Raw genomic sequence first — 16,859 nt, forward strand, 5'->3', positions numbered from 1 at the left:
GCATTTTAGAGCAAATTTATCATGATACTCATATTTTTGTTTGTAAATTTCCCTAATACAATGCATTTTTTTGTATACTGTTACCAGGAATTATGCATTTTGGGCAAATTTGCCCTAGTTATACGCATTATTGTACATGTTACTTTGCTGGAGAACTGCATTGGAAAATTCAGAGACGTGGGGATTTTGAAGGACGGCTGTGTTTCAGTTTGCGCATTGTTACAGAAAGTAATAATTAGATAAGTTCACTTTCAAATGCAAACTGAATAATATCCCCCCCCCCAACTGTATCCTAGATTATTATGAGCTTGAAGTCACCTCTGAGGATCTTGCTTCTGCTACCAGGAAATCCTGTGCAGCTTTCAGTGTTGCTGAAAACTCCCCCCCCCCCGATAATCTGGTATGTGAGGGACTCACCAATAAACCAAGAATTGCCGGGTGGGGGGCCAGAATGCCTGTAGATACATTGCTCTATGCTTCCTGGTTTTCACTGACTGGCAATGGCTGCCAATCACAAATCCCAAGAAAGATGGATGCCAGCAACAAGAGCTTTGGATGTGGACTAGTATCAAAAGATGCATTCAGCAAGGGCTGTGGAGCCCTGCATGAGGTTCATATGAAGATGCATCTCTTCTGTAGCCAAGCCCATGGAAGGGCAGCTTCTGCATGATGAGACCTCCCAACCCCTTGCAGAAGCATGCTCAAATGGCAGGGTCATTCCAAGACATTCCATGGTCTGAGGTGAAGGACGAGAAGGTTCCTCCTCCTCATTTCACATGCAGAATCTGAAATGCACCGAATCGGTGGCACATGCCCTTCTGGCTTGCACTTTTTATAAAGACTTGAGGAATAAGATTATCACCCCTCTTTTATTGTCCATTCCGGGTCACCCAACCACTGCCACAGTGTCCTTTCTCTTGGGATATCAAGATGAGCAGGTGACAGCAAAGGTTGCAAGGTTTTCAGCTGGGGCAATCAGAATAAGATCCACCATTTGACTATTGATTCCCAACCCCAAAATATATTTTATATAATTGACTTTCCCCCCTATTCTTTATATATCCTATTGTTTATTGCTATAACCGATGGCTGACACAAATAAAGATTCATGCATGCATGCAGAATCTGACCAAAATTGGCAGATGACTCTTACTTCCACACTGGTGACAGGACTGTGTCTTTCACTGCACCTAAAGCAGCCAGCTACTTTGTATAGCAGGCAAATGGGAATCAGAAACACTTGCTAGTCTACTGTCAATAACCCAGAGACCTACCAGTAGATTCCCAATCCACCTTCTGCTCACCCTTGACTAGCATTTCCAGTAGATAAATTAAATGCAAGGAGCATTTTTACCCAGGCATGGTATTTTAGAGGGAATCGCACTCTCATCTCCTTAATTTTTTGTGCCTGACTTTGATCTTGTTATTTGTTGTTGGTAGTGATGTCAGTGAATTCCAACAAAAACAGAAACGGGAGCAGAAACTGACGTTGTTTGCTTAGTCGTCCCATGTCTGGAACAGAACTCAATCCAGAGAATGCAATCGGTATTCACGGTTGTTGTTGCTTCTTTCTTTTCTTTTTTTATAAGATATTTATTAGGATTTTCAAAATATTACAAAATAGAAAAAGAAAAAAGAAAAATACAAAATAAAAATAGTTAAAAAAAATTCAATCTTTCAATCACTTATCTTTCATTTGCTTGTTTCCCGGACCTCCTCATACCTCCCTTTTTTGTATTCCAGTTCAGTTTGTTGGTTCAGCAAATCCTTACCCTCTTTATTTGTCCTAATCTTTGGTCTTAAAATAGTAACGTTAGATTTTTACCTCTTAACAACCCATTTTTCATATTCCCTTAAAGCATTACAGCTGGAAACCACTTAATTTCTATCCAACATCGTTCTAACATTCATTAATTTTACAATATTTCTGTAGATAGTCTTTGAACTTCTTCCAATCTTCTTCCACCGACTCTTCTCCCTGGTCTCGGATTCTGCCAGTCATTTCTGCCAGTTCCATATAGTCCATCAACTTCATCTGCCATTCTTCCAGAGTGGGTAGATCTTGTGTCTTCCAATACTTTGCAATGAGTATTCTTGCTGCTGCTGTGGCATACATGAAAAAAGTTCTATCCTTCTTTGGCACCAATTGACCGACTATGCCCAGGAGAAAGGCCTCTGGTTTTTTCAAGAAGGTATATTTAAATACTTTTTTCAATTCATTGTATATCATTTCCCAGAAAGCCTTAATCCTTGGGCACGTCCACCAAAGGTGAAAGAATGTACCTTCAGTTTCTTTACATTTCCAACATTTGTTATCGGGCAAATGATAAATTTTTGCAAGCTTGACTGGGGTCATGTACCACCTGTATATCATTTTCATAATATTCTCTCTTAAGGCATTACATGCCGTAAACTTCATACCTGTGGTCCATAACTGTTCCCAGTCAGCCATCATTATGTTATGTCCGACATCTTGTGCCCATTTAATCATAGCAGATTTCACCATTTCATCCTGATTATTCCATTTCAACAGCAAGTTATACATCTTTGACAAAATCTTAGTTTTGGGTTCTAATAGTTCTGTTTCTAATTTTGATTTTTCCACCTGGAAACCAATTTTCTTATCCAACTTATATGCCTCCATTATCTGATAATAATGAAGCCAATCTCGCACTTTGTTTTTTAATTTCTCAAAACTCTGCAATTTCAGTCTATCTCCGTCTTGTTCCAAAATTTCCCAATATTTCGGCCATTTGGCCTCCATATTGAGCTTTTTCAGAGCTTTTGCTTCCATCGGTGACAACCACCTTGGAGTTTTATTTTCCAATAAGTCCTTGTATCTTATCCAGACATTAAACAATGCTTTCCTGACAATGTGATTTTTAAATGCTTTATGTGCTTTGACCTTATCATACCACAGATATGCATGCCATCCAAATACATTGTTGAACCCTTCTAGATCCAAAATGTCAGTGTTTTCAAGAAGCAACCATTCTTTCAACCAGCAAAAAGCTGCTGATTCATAGTAAAGTTTAAAGTCTGGCAGGGCAAATCCACCTCGTTCCTTTGCATCTGTTAATATTTTAAATTTTATTCTAGGCTTCTTGCCCTGCTAGACAAATTTAGAAATATCTCTCTGCCACCTCTTGAAACAGTCCATTTTGTCCACAATTTGCAGTGTTTGAAACAAAAACAACATTCTAGGCAATACATTCATTTTTACCGCAGCAATACAGCTCAGCAGTGAAAGCTTCAAATTTGACCAAATTTCTAAATCTTTTTTCACTTCAGCCCAGCATTTTTCATAGTTGTCTTTAAATAAATTCCCATTTTTTGCTGTCATGTTAATCCCCAAGTATTTAACTTTCTTAACCACTGTTAAACCTGTCTCATTCTGAAACCTCTCTCTCTCCATTGGTGTTAAATTTTTCTCTAAAACCTTGGTCTTTAACTTATTCAACTTAAATCCTGCAACTTGACCAAATTCTTGAATCAGTTCTAAAACTCTTTTAGTACTAGATTCTGGCTCCTGTAACGTCAATACTAAGTCATCTGCAAATGCTCTCAATTTGTACTGTTTGGCTCCGACCTGTATACCTTTAACCAACCGGTCCCTTCTAATCATGTTCAGCAGAACCTCCAGGACCGATATAAAAAGCAATGGGGAAATTGGGCAACCTTGTCTTGTCCCTTTTTCTATCCTAAATTCTTCCGTCACCACATTTACAATTAGTTTAGCCTTTTGTTCTGAATAAATTGCATTTATACCATTTTCAAAACCTTGGCCTACCCCCATCCCCTGTAGGTTCTTCTTCATAAAACTCCAAGAGATATTGTCAAAAGCTTTCTCCGTGTCCACAAATATCAAAACTGCTTTAGTATTTATGTTCACTTCTAGTTTTTCCAAAATATCAATTATATTGTTGTTGTTGCTTCTTTCTGTCTGAAAACGATACGTAATAGATTGCACACTGCCTCCAATTGTATTGTGTTTCCTTTGCATGTAAATGAATGGGGTGGGACTAACTTACACAATTTATTTAATTATGACGTAAGTCACATAATTTCATCAAAGCAGACAGTGAGACAAATGACGTAGGTTTTGGCAGAATATGAACTGCATTGAGGTGGAAATAGTGCTGCATGTATCAACTACAGAGTGGAAGCATTGCCTTCATACAGGCTAAAGTGTTGGTATTTTACAATATTGTATTCATACATTATGCCAATAGCTTTTGCACATCGCCCTGGAATCTTCTAATAAGGGGTAGTTGAGTACTATTTTAATAGTACTCAGCTCCACCAATTTTGTGTCAGCTCCACCAATTTACTGTGAAATACGCTGACAACATTTTGGCTCTGCAATTGGCTATGAGGAAATGCTGCTGTTTACACAGTATTCTTTTAAGAAAAGACAAGCCCCCTTTAGCTTCAAATGGTGCCAATAAATGCAACTTTCTCCAATTTAAGTGAGCAACGGCAATATATATCGGCAGGCTCCACCAGCCACCTCAAATGTGGAATATGTGAAAAGCCTGACACAGAATTAATTCATTTGCAACATTTTGCCACTGTGTCTCTCTCATTTCAGAAACAAGAGTTCCGTTATGGAGCCAAAGAAACAGCTCTCTTAACTCAGGCTGGCTGAGTTTATATTATCGTCAGCCCAGACTGCTTTACAACCAATAATTCTTTCAGGCTGTATACAGTGGCTCCCTCCTTTTTTTCTTCTTCCAGGAGACTGATTGTATTTGACCATCCATTCAACTTATGCTTCATGTTTAAGTGGAACTGGTGGTGCCAAGTATGGCAAGTTGATCATTACAGCACTTTGATAGTGCTCTTTTCAGGCAGCCAAAGCAAACATTATCAAACTCCACAATTATGGATTACCAGCCTCACCATTCAAGCCCCACATCCTACAGCGTAACGTAGTCATTTATATGCACAAAGGCAGGATTTAGCATATCACAATCATATCATTATGAACACTCCTGGCAGCTACTTTTGTAAAGAAAGGAGGAGGATCTTGGCAAATTGCAGGGGGATTTTGGAAAATGAGGGGACATCCTTTCATGACTTGAGGAACTTTTCCTTATAATAGGACTAGGCAATCTATGCGAAGGTACTTGAAGTTTCACCAACTCACTCACTGACAGGAGTGTACTTCCACATTAGACAGATTAAAAGGAAACATCATGTTTTACTAAAAAAATAAAATAATAAAAGTCACACTCCCATTTTCTACAAACTTTCCCCTGATACTTCTTAAGCCCTGGAGTCCAAACAGAGCATCCAGTATTGATGAGAGTCACAGCACAGCTTGACCAAAATAAAAAAATAAAAATATGCATTGATACTTTTTGTGGAAGCTAGGTGGAGACAAGGATAATTCCTGGAGAATTTAGACAGTTTTATTAAAATCTCTCTTGAAATTATTTTGATGTTCTGTCCAAGCAGGAACTTGTAAATTTGGCTGAAAATAGTACATTAGGTGAAGTTTTGGTGGCTAGACTAAACAGGAAGGATGGCTTCACTATGCAGGACATCTCTATATATTTTGAAGGATAGCTTAGTAAAAGAAAAGTTGCACTGCACTAAATGGTTTCTTGGGAACCACAAGAGAAACCCAACACGATTCCCTATACAGTATCAACTTTGCAATGTCTTCAACCCACCCCTTCCACCCTGGCCATAAAGCCCCATTGGCCTTGCTCACAATGTATTTCCTATTCTCAACCCCCATTAAAGCAGCATTTGCTCTGTATGTTCCAAGTTGCCACACACAGCACCTGTTAGAAGTGTCATTGTTTTGGCTATTCTCACTGAGAGCTTGGCGTTTTAGATGACTTGTTTAGCGGAGGGAGAGAAAGAATGGGAGACAGCTGGTTCTTTAAACTCTTTGCCGGTTTACTTAACGTTGCATCCAAATAGCCAGCAACCAAAGGCCAAAAGGTCATACTGCCCTTCAGGATTGGAGGGTGCCCCAGCTTCCAAAATCTGTTTTCTCCCACCCACAAAACACACATCCATTTCAACGGGGTATGATTTCAGCTGGGTGGAGATGAGACATATGGCCAACATCCCTGCGGTTTGGGGAGGGGGTGTGTGGAAACCCACACAGAGTTGAGAACATGTGCCTGAGAGTCAGAAGACCTCATCGAAATCCTATAAAAGTCCACGAAAATATTCCTCCTTGCATTCTTTGGCGGTAGCCAGCCCTGAGAGTCATGAGCATAAAAAGAAGGGAAAGTTTCCATCCCACCTGGACTTCTGGAAGAGTCGCAAAACAAAAATAACCATTTATCACCGAGAACAGAGCTAGACACCTCAGGCAAGAAGCCGAACCAGGGAATCATGGGAGACTCATCAGATAACCGGGCAAGTGAGAAAGAGGAATTGCTATGGGCAGCAGTAAATTCTGATGGATCAAGGCAAGAGAATGAGATCATTGAAATGAAAAGGAAAAATCAGAGGAAAGAAACCACTGAAGTGTCTGAAGAGGAATTGGCTTGCTTTGTTTTTTTATCTACTGACAATGGTCCTAACGCTTGCAGATACTGGGGTAAAGATGCCCTGAAAGATGTTCAGCAAGTATTATATATCAGCAGTGCAGTGACATCACACCAGCAAGCAGTCTGCACTGCTCTATAGTACCAGGATGCTAGATTTCTAAGCTATAGCATGCTTCTCTTATACAGGATGCAGAGAGGCTTATAATGGGAAAGAAAAATAATCCCTGGGTCATGGTTTGGAATGGCTTAATCCTTCTGTTTATTATCCTTGTTCTCTTTGGGTCAAAGGAAAAGTGTCACCATTCATGTACATGATTATTGCAATGTGCAATGCGCACATAGCAACAGAGAGGTGCGTAACTTTTGTGCTTCTTTTTGTACCTAAATAAGCAAAATATCCTAGGAAACATCTTGGAAGCATCAGAAGAAGTCTAAATTAGAATGCATCTTGGAAGCACCAGGAAAGGTATAAATTAGAATACAAAACGATAATTAAAAAATTATAGCAGAGCCAGTTCTGACGATGCTTCTGAAAAAGATTGACTTCTGAATGAAGAACAAATTTGCAAAAAGCAATATAATTGCTGTAGCAATTGAACATAGGATATAGCTGTACTCTACAGATTTGACATTTATTCTCTCTCCTCTAGGAACTTCAGTTCTGTGAGGGGATGCTTAGGGATCACTAACAAATTATGTTCTTCACCCCAACCACAGTATATTTCCCAGGGTTTTGTGGTGGGGTGGGAGTAAGAGGTGAAATCCATCATAAACAAAACTGATATAGGCTGTAGATATATCCTTAGCATCAAATTATGAACAGATTGAAAGGACAACTTTGAAGAATTTTGTTTTTGGATAGTGCTGCTGAATATTTTTCACAATCATTATGAAACAGGCATGACCCCAGCACTGTCCCTGTAATCTGGACACAACCAAATACTAAGTAGCTTTTGGTGGTAGTGAGAACCACAACGATACACTTAAGACTGCTTGGCTATGGGAGCCAACCAAGTATCTGCAAGAGGACCTTTTGAAATACTAGCTGACTTCATCCCTAAGACTGAGGAAGGTCCCTAGCAGGAGTTGTGCTTCGGAGACATTCAAAAGTTGGTGGCATCCCAACTTTGGAACACCCTGCAGAAGCTACACAGGTCCTCTGTTGTTTTTGCATTAAGACTTCTCTTGAGAAAGCTCTTTGAAGAGTGGTAGTTTGTTGTCTTTAATCTCTTTATTTTAATGGTTTCCTTATTTTATAGATATTTACAAAATGTTTTTGATTTGTGGATGGATGTTGTTGTTTTACCTGTTATTGTACACCATGCTGGGCTCCCTCTGGAAGAAGGGCAGTTCATAAATGCAACTGATTCCATAAATAATGGTCCCAATATATAACCAACAGACTGTCCATGACTCACTCATTCCATCAGTTTACAATACGATACGATACGATAATCTTTATTGTCATTGTCCCATATAGAACAACGAAATAGAAAAAAATCTACATCAGACATTCAAAAACCAACAAGCCTGCTATCCCAACTATCCCAGCCTGGTTAGCCCCTAAAAAACTCTGATACCCCATAATTGAATACAATATATTCACATAGAGACTACCTTACACTGTGTTTAAAACCAAAATCGCATTTGGATAGAAACTGTTTCTCAGGCAGCTAGTCCTAGTCTTTATAACCCTGTACCTTCTTCCAGAAGGCAGAAGCTGAAAGAGATAATTTCCGGGGTGCGCGCTATCCTGCACTATCTCTGCAGCTTTCTTATGACACCTGGAAGCATAGATTTGATCCAAGGTGGGAAGAGTGCACCCAATTATGCTCTCTGCAGCTTCAGCCTGAGTTGAGTGTCATCCAGTGGTATTTGGCACAAAAGTGACTGCTTACTCTCTAGCATCATCTGCCTTGGGTCCTTTGTAAACAGGTGTGTGTGTGTGTGTGTGTGTGTTTCTGTGTCAACAATTGCCATACTTTGCTACATTGCTATACTTTGCTACTCTGTCAATCGTTAAAGTCAACCTGTTGTTCAACTGTGCAACCAAACCATCCATGGAACAGTTCTCAAGGTCAGTGGGAATAGTTCCATAAGGACCATGGTTTTCATACAGACTCCCTGGAACAGCCTTCATCAACCTAGTCTCTCCAGATGTATTGAACTACAACTGCCATCCCCCCCATGATGACTGAACTGATGGGAATTGACTCCCAAACATCTACCAGTCACCAGGTTAGTGAGAGTCTCTTTAGAAGCCTTTTCATTTGAAAAAATATATATTGAAATGCCCAGGTTTTTAAAGGATTCTCTTCTGGATGTGTCTCTGTGACTACAATTATTTCCCTAACCATTTATCACCCTTATGTCTCTTGCTGCTACCATGTTGTTGTTTGGGGTGCGGTGGGGCTAATTGGCAACTGACTGAGGAAAGTGGTTCAGAATACTAGCAGTTCCATGTGGATTCCCAAAAGAGCCTTGGGATCCAATTGGACTCCTCAGTTGTTGTGGGGTTTTTTGGGGGGCGGGGGTACAGTTGCCTAGAGGCTGTAGTAACTAAGGGGTAGGGCATATTGAAGGCTTACTGCTGCATAACTGTCATAGACAACTTCAGACAAGAAAGCAAGACGTATGACTCAAAGACACAAAAGGATTTCCTTGACCCTTTTGTTGCATCATCAGAACCATAGAAAGTCTTTTAAGACAGAGAAGAGCAGCACCCCCTGCTGGAACAATCAGTTATTTTTTTTTCTTCTAAGACAGGAATTTGCCCTTCCAGATACAAAGCCTTTTCTGCAGATTTCAGCTCTGCCTTCCCAATATTTGGATCTCATCGGGCAGGCTTCCAGAAAGTGAAGTTTCTTGCCATGAATTGCAGTTCTTTGTGTCTTCCAGAGGACATGAGAGAGGCTTTGGGAGAGCTCCTCCCTCTGGACAAGCAATAAAGGTAAAGGTACCCCTGCCCGTTCGGGCCAGTCTTGCCAGACTCTAGGGTTGTGCGCTCATCTCACTCTATAGGCCGGGAGCCAGCGCTGTCTGCAGACACTTCCGGGTCACGTGGCCAGCATGACAAGCTGCATCTGGCGAGCCAGCGCAGCACACAGAACGCCGTTTACCTTCCCGCTGGTAAGCGGTCCCTATTTATCTACTTGCACCCGGAGGTGCTTTCGAACTGCTAGGTTGGCAGGCGCTGTGACCGAACGACGGGAGCGCACCCCGCCGCGGGGATTCAAACCACCGACCATGCGATCGGCAAGTCCTAGGCACTGAGGTTTTACCCACAGCACCACCCGCGTCCTGGACAAGGAATAGGATCTAGTTAAATAGATCTCCTCCAGAGGCACTTCCCTGCATCTTCAGACAGGACTGGTAAATGCAAAGGCAACCCTTTATGGATCTTTACAGCTCAGGACCCCAAAAGCTTCTGGAATTCCTCTCTCAGTCTACCCAGACCCTTAGATCTTCTGAGGCCCTTCTCCAGGTTCCCAGTCTGAGGGAGGCTCACAGAGCAGAGATAGAAAGGGGAGCCTTTTCAGTTGTGGCTCCCCATTTGTGGAATACTTCCTGCAGCACAGTCTGTCTTGTGCCTTTGTTGACATCTTTTTGATGCTTGGTAAAGAAATACCTATCCTCCGCAGGCTTTTAATAGACTGAAATTACCATGTTTTGTTATTATTATGCTGACAGGCTTCCCATGACTATTATGGGAAGCTATTTAGTGTTGTTGGGTTTTTTTGTGTGTGTATGTGTAGTAGGGATGTTATATGAATTAGTTTAATGGTATAATGTATTTAAGTTTATGTTTTTAAATCTGCTGTCAGTCGCTGGGAGACATTTGGTTTACCAACAACTAAGAAGTCTAATAAATAAGCATATATAAAAATTAGTAGTGTTATGAACCCCTCTAATCGACTTCCACCAGGAATGTAGGACCAAATATCTTCTCAGGCAGCCCCTACTGCACAACATGCCCTGTGTACAAGAGAAAGGAAGAAAGAAAATAATCTATTATTAAGTGCATTCCGTTTTAACTGGCTTGTCCATTCTTTATAGACTGGGTTTTGGAATCTGTTGACTCTAACTCCCATCATCCTTTGGCCATTGCCCACACTGGCTGGGGCGGATGCAAGTTGAAGTCCAACAACCCCACTCCCTGTTCTAGACAGATGCAAGGATCTGAGTAAATTTTATGATGTGCTGCTGAATCTTCCTTTTAATAGCATCTGAGAAAAACAGACTAGATTCAACAAGCTGGGAGGGCAAATATAGAAAATCTCAAATATTCTGAGCCATATCTCATTAGGCTGCAGGATAACAAAACAAATAAGGTAGAAAGTCTTCCCAAATTGAATTAAGCTGGAGGATTACTTCTTAATAAAATGTGTGTAGATATTATCGTCGTCATTTTTATTTAATCATTAATCACTTTCCTTCATAGACGTTCCTCTGAGTTTGCAAGCTCTGGGTCTCATTAAGCAGGAAAGAGTTTCCATGGATTGAAATGAAATGATATACCTTATTTTCCTTTCTGGAAGACTGCCCTCCTAATCTGCTTCTGATGTTCAGCACTACCAAAGCACATGAGGACTTTTCCATGAACAACAACGAAAAAGCATATGTGTCTTCAATTAGTTAGCACACTAATGCTTGCAAAGTGCCTATAGGAAACCAGGTGTGAGCTGTTGCAAAGTGTCTACAGGGAGCCGTGTGGGCTATAAGGCACAAGTTCCCTATTCCCTACGGCAGTAGGTTTGCTGGCCATAACAGGGACTGCAGCCAGCTCAAACTAGGGCACAATCACCACGCCTCTGAACCTTCTTCCTCTTAGAAATCATGTGACAACCAATCCCAAGTCAACACCTTCCATAACGCTCCAAGATCTGTTACTCTCCCCTTCTTTTAGTTCTGGACACATTGTGAAAGGAGCCTGGGGTTTATCTGGCCCTTTGTGTCAATTACTGAGTCAGACAGCTGGCTTGTTGGCTTCCTGACATGTGGATGCACTTTCCCATGTCTGTTCAGTTCAGGCACTTCCCAGGCCTTGGAGCTGAGCACATGACAGGGAGGACCAGGGAGGGAAAAAAATGAATGATTCTGTATATTTCAAAGTGGGGTGTTTTTGCTATTACTTTTAATTGAAGATGACCCGGAAACTACAACTAATCCAGAATGTGGCAGCTAGACTGGTGACTGAGAGCGGCTGCCGAGACCACATAACACCAGTCTTGAAAGACCTACATTGGCTCCCAGTACATTTCCGAGCACAATTCAAAGTGTTGGTGCTGACCTTTAAAGCCCTAAACAGCCTTGGTCCAGTATATCTGAAGGAGTGTCTCCACCTCCATCGTTCTACCCAGACACTGAGGTCCAGAGCCGAGGGCCTTCTGGCGGTTCCCTCACTGCGAGAAGCCAATTTACAGGGAACCAGGCAGAGAGCCTTCTTGGTAGTGGCACCCACCCTGTGGAACGCCCTCCCACCACATGTCAAAGACAACAACAGCTACTAGACTTTTAGAAGACATCTGAAGGCAGCCCTGTTTAGGGAAGCTTTTAATGTTCGATGCATTATTGTATTTTAATATTTTGTTGGAAGCCACCCAGAGTGGCTGGGGAAGCCCAGCCAGATGGGCAGGGTATAAATAATAAATTATCATTATATTATTATTATTATTTAAAAAAATCCTAATTTTGGCTCATTTCCTTAGGAGGATACCACAAGACATAGCACGCTCCCACTAAGGAAATCAGTTGGGGGAAATGGCTGGTTCTGCTGTGTAGATGACAGGTGGACTTGGGGGTTTTTTGTGTGTGCCTGCAACTGTATGATGCAATGAAACAACCAGTACTCTGGGTCCCACCTTGCTGATTCATCCATCAGTGTTCTTCAGCCACCGAGAATATTTCCAGGAATCTTCCAGATCAGCACTGGCAAATGCTGGCAGAGCGATAGCACCGAGCAACAGTAGGGCTGAGGAGAACACAGTGTTTGGAACAATTGCTTCCATAGCAAACAGGGAGGGGGGGAACAGAGATGATCTGCTACAATGTTCTTGGCTCCATATCAGCCAGCAGTTCTGTCTCGAGTCTATTTCCACTTGCACTTCATAAACGAAGAGAACATAATGGAAAAATACATTGTGAATGCTTCATACTGCCAAAGCAGGACAATGGGCTGTATTCAGTTTGCATTATTCATTAAAGTAGCTGTCTCTTCTCACAGAGTCTGAGGCAAGCTGTATCTGGCATGCTATCTCATAGGTGTATAGGAAACTGCCGTAAGCGGAATCAGACCATTGGCCTATCTAGTCTAGTATTAGCTATACTCACGGACAATGGCCTTCCAGGGTTTCAGGCATCCCTGCCTAGAGACAGAACCTAGGACGTTCTTGTCATTGACAAACTGAGCTCCAGCCCTTGCCAAATGTGAACAAGATTCAGTTCAGATCTTACTTCAACATCTCAGAGAGCAGAAACATTTGCTCAGACCACCCTGGGCACAACCTACTCCAGCTTGGATAAGAATTGCCTCGGACAATGTGGGGTTCAGTATAGTCCCATTGGTTATAATGGGTTATCAATGGCTGTAACTTTTTATACTTGCTCACAGAAATAGATGAAATTTCCAGGTATAGTAGCTCATTCTGTGTAGTAAAAGCCTGTCAGATATCAGACAAAGAGGTGTGGATATTTTTCTGGTAGGTGCCTTTGGACGTTTTAAAAACGGTACCTTCTTTGTTTCTGTGCAGAACTTGATGAAATTTGCAGGTTGGCTTACCTCAGGGGATGAACCTTACTAAATTTCAGACAGTTGGGAGCAAGGGTTCTAGTGGGAGGTGGGTCTTTAAAGACTGTGGGTAAAAAAGGATTTGCTCACCCTCCCACCATGATTTTGGAGGCAAATTATATTGAAATGATATTCATCATAAAGGTGTCCTTGGTAAGCAACTTGAAAAATTTCAGAAACATAGTTGTGGTTTTGTGCAAGTGAAGAGGGAAGGACTTTTCAATTTTTGGGGGAGGGGGTTAGTTTTGGGGCAATTCAAAAAGGGGGGGAGATACACGATAGTAGTACCATAGGTTAAATAACTTGTAAAATATTAGAAGAATAAACACAGAGGTGTCATGAAATTATGTTGACTGAAAAACAGTAAGCATTACATGTCAGCTATTTTTAAAACACATTTTAAGGTGGACACTAATTAATCTTGCCTAGGGGCAGATTAAGATGGCATGTTACAGTTTAATTAGTTTCTTGGACTGTGCATTAAATAATTTTGTGCAGTCAGCTTTCTTCTTTGACATGTGGGATGACTGAATGAGAAGACAGCTATGGAAACAAACAGAAACAGAAAATGAAGATAAACAGAAACAGAAAATGAAGATAAAAGATTTTGAAGAAATAAAGTTTCTGTTAACAGATTGGTTACAATACCACCAACTAAATGACATATTCAGAAGTGACAAGGAGAGAGACTTTGGGAAGGAATTCTCAAGGTTTGAAAAAGATTTGTTGGAAAATAATGAAAAATCATTAACAAAAATGTATAAGCTACTGTTGGAATGGGAAACAAAAGATGAACAGGTTAAAGATGTTATGATAAAATGGGCAAAAGATTTGGAACACAATATCCCACTCGAGTCATGGGAAAGGCTGTGGAAGGAAGATTTAAAATTTACTGCATGTAGCTCATTAAAGGAAAACTACATGAAAATGATGTATCGTTGGTACATAACCCCAGTTAAGACTGCAAAGCTGTATAAAAACTCCACCAAAACATGTTGGAAATGTAAAGACAATGATGGTATGTTTTTGCAAATGTGGTGGACTTGTAGAAGGGCAAAAGACTTCTGGGAAATGATTTATAATGAGTTTAAAAAATGTTTAAGATAACCTTTCATAAAAAACCAGAAGCCTTTCTGCTCGGAATAGTGGGGGAAGAGATACCAAAGAACCTAAAGCGATTGTTTATGTATGCTACCGTGGCCACCAGAATGTTGTTTGCCCAAAAATGGAAGAAAGAAAGTACACCGATGAAAGAAGAATGGAAAATGAAGATTATAGACTATGCCAAAATGGCAAAACTTACTGTGAGGATCAGGCAACAAGATGAGGAGAAATTTTCATAAGTTCAGATAAAATTTATAGAATATGTTAAAGAACACTGTAAATATGTTAAAACATTAGCAGGGTTGTTGTAACATTTATGATGGGTTAAATTTAGACAATTTATTAATTAATAAGATTTGAAATTTATAGAGGAAAAACAATGATATGCAAGATGACGGTTGGTTGAATTTAGGAGCCGGGGGGGTCAAACAAGATGAATTTGGTGAACAATTGAATGTAAAAATGTAAAAATGTTGTTATCAAAACTTTTTGGATATATATATATATATATATATATATATATATATATATTATATGAGAATATGAAAAGACAGCTATGGAATATTTATTGCTAAGCATACTTCTTGCTACTAAAGCCTCGTCAATGCTTCCCCACTCAACTACATTTCCCCACATTCAAGTTACGTTTGTTTTGGTACTAGGAATGGCCAAGCTATGAATAGAATAGAATACAGTAGGACCCTGTGATATTTGAAAAGGAAATGTTTGGCATTCTTGATCGTATAGCAAGACCAAAACAGTGCTGTAGGATTTCCTATTCAGCATCTTTCCTTCTGCTTTTGCAAAGGCTTTCACATCATGGATGAATACAGAAAACCAAAACCTCATTAGGTTGCATAACACTGGGTGAATACCAAGTTATCAGTAAGTTATCTAGAAGCACATCTTGATGTGCATGTAACCCCTAGGTAAGCTGGCCATCATATTGCCCTACCCAGTGGTGAGGGGGGGAAACCTTGTGATTTCCTTACTTCCCCAAATTTCTGATCAGAAGCAGAAGTAAAATTGTGGCGAGATTTGCCCCACCAGTGGGCAGAACAATATGAGGGCTGGCATAATGTCTGATGTTTCATTGTGTTCTTTTATATTCTGTTGGAAGCCACCCAGAGTGGCTGGGGCAACCCAGAAAGATGGGTGGAGTGAAAGTTGTTGTTGATAATGCTGTTGTCAATATTATTATTATAGCATACCAGTTAGTTATATACATGTCATAGTAAATTACCACTTAGGTAGCATCCATTATTGCTTAGAACCCTTGCATCCTTTTAATTTCTTAATATATTTCCTACTGATTTTAAATAAACATTTGGAAGGTGTCTGTAAAAAAGTGAGTGTCTGCCCCAACACAAAGTTCTAATCTGCCTTGGATTCACAGTATCGTTGCTTTCGAGTTTGTCAGCCACCCAAACTAAAGCAGAACCAAGAAGTTATAGACATTTCTCCTGGTTCTTGTTTGTGCACTTTTAAATCCAAAAGTGGCAGCCAAGCCCAGGAGGCAATGAAGCCAACTGGATCAGTGTTTGGGGATGTCTTCTGCGCCGAGAGAACCATACTGAAAGTTGTTTGGCTTGACTTTTGATGCATGTGAAACTTCACAAGCAAGGCGGATCCTGAGTTGGCTGCAGATCCTCCAGCAACCTCCTACTGCTGCCTCCCTGACTGCTGAGAAAGCACCAATGAATGAAGTCCTTTTCAGATGATATTGCGCATAGCATGATCATATGTAGAAAGAGGTTGAGATTGCACCCGCACAGTCAAGTGCACAAGGCAACATATAAGCAGTATGTATCCATGCAGGGCTGTTCCTAGTAAGGGAACATCTAACCTCCCAAGCTAGCAGGAGACAATGAAACCATGCCTTCTGTTGCCCTCTTCTCCCTGGCACTGTTGTCCCACCCATGAGTATAAAGAACTGTTGGAAATGCACTGTAAAAGAGGGGAATTTTCTCCACGTGGTGGTTGTGTGACAAGGTGAATACTTTTTGGGATAGTGTGTATAATGAGTTTAAAAAAGATATTTAGGTACACCTTTTATAAAAAAACACCAGAGGCATTTTTGCTAGGAATGGTTGGAGAAGACATTAAAAAGGAAGATCAGAAATTCTTCCTGTATACCACAACAGCAGGAAGACTACTCCTCGCACAGAGATGGAAACAACAGGATATTCCGACAATTGAAGAATGGCAACAGAAAGTATTGGAGTATGTGAAAATAGCAAGGAAGAGTCCGACAGCAGGACGATCAGAAATTCCAAAAAGAATGGTCCAAATTTATGGTATATTTAGAGAAAACTGTACATAAATAAAGACACTCACAGGACTGAAATAAAACTCATAACGTTTATTGTAAACATTTGGTTAGATCACAAGATGTAATGCTGGAATATAATAAGGAATGTATGTCTAAAGTATCATACAAAAATTTATTAAGG

The sequence above is a fragment of the Podarcis pityusensis genome (assembly GCF_964106645.2).
Source record: "Podarcis pityusensis genome assembly, chromosome: 6".
Classification (NCBI taxonomy): domain Eukaryota; kingdom Metazoa; phylum Chordata; class Lepidosauria; order Squamata; family Lacertidae; genus Podarcis; species Podarcis pityusensis.